At 41.4% G+C, this 1,346-nt stretch overlaps 1 pseudogene; it reads left to right on the forward strand.

Moving 5' to 3' along the window:
- The first annotated feature begins 663 nt into the window (after positions 1-663).
- On the forward strand, positions 664-787 carry LOC117715872 (small nucleolar RNA SNORA17; annotated as a pseudogene).
- Positions 788-1,346: the final 559 nt, after the last annotated feature.

The raw sequence follows: 1,346 nt of genomic DNA on the forward strand, positions 1-1,346 counted from the left end.
TCTGATATAAAAGGAAATGCACATTACAAAAATTGAGATTATATGTGAGCAACCCACAGCAAAAATACTTAGTGGAATAAGGGTAGAAATGTTTCTCATTAGTCCTCTACTGAGACTTAAGAGGACAGCAAATTCAGTGGGATGTTAGCTAGACTTTAAGCACCTATATACAAACACAGGCATGGCCATGGATGACCTGAAAGCCCATGGTTAGGGACTCCTGTAGAAGTTATGGGAGGACCACAAAGGGTAACTGATTTATGCTTAACATCAAAATAAAAGGTAGCCCTAGGTTTAATACGAGTTAGGTAGGAAGGCCATATCGCAATAGAGGTAAATATCCTATAGTCTGTCTATGCATGTACAGACATCAACAACAGAAAACACATATAAAAAGTAAATGAAAACATCATAGAGATATGAGAGGGAAGTCTAGAATATGAAAAGGATGTCCAGTGTTTAACTGGACATCCTACATGAACATATAAAAAAGCCAAAGAAAAACCAATAAAGAACATGGAAATAAAGGAAAGGTGGGGGGCGGGGGGAGAGTCCTTATTTGCAGATAGAATGATTTTATACATAAGCAGAACTTTGATATTTCACATAAAATTATTAGAACTAATAATTCTATAAATTTGAATGTTAAAACATCAACACACCTATGTCTCTAGAATCATTGCAGTTGTGGCTTCTGTACCATATGTACATCAGTAGGTGGCAGACACTTACGTTTACTATCAGTGTTCTAACCTGTAAACATCTGAATGATTAGTAACCTAACACTCTCTGAAATAAGCAAGCCTGAGACAAGCACAAGTTTACCTCCTGACAGGCCCTGACTGATTTCCAGGGTGGGGAACAAATCAAAGACAAGGTGAACCTTGACTTGTGCTGCTTGCCCAAGTTGGAGTGAGTCTTCAAACTGATGACCCTCATGGCGCCAATCAGGCTGACTCAGGCAAGATGGGGGCTCAAGAGTCCATGGGACCTTTCAGGGAGCTAGCATGAGATGACCACAAATCTGGTGCCTCACAGGTCTGTGTAGGCAGACCATAACAGAGATAACTTCTGCCCAGCACAGTAATGAATAAACCAGGCATTTCTGAGACATTACTGAGATGACACAAGACACGCAGAGACTACAGCTGCTACTAAAAGAAACAAGTGAGTGGTGGAGAAATGGATGAAAAAGAGAAACAGAAGGATGTGGGCACAATGAAGAGAGGCAAAACTGGAGACTCGAGGATAGTGAAGAAAGGTTTGATATGAGTACCTAGTGATTCCACCTAGGACTAAGGTGCAGGGAAGCTGGGGGGGGGGGGACGGGAGTCCAGCTCAGATAC

Source organism: Arvicanthis niloticus, chromosome 9 (genome assembly GCF_011762505.2).
Source record: "Arvicanthis niloticus isolate mArvNil1 chromosome 9, mArvNil1.pat.X, whole genome shotgun sequence".
NCBI lineage: Eukaryota > Metazoa > Chordata > Mammalia > Rodentia > Muridae > Arvicanthis > Arvicanthis niloticus.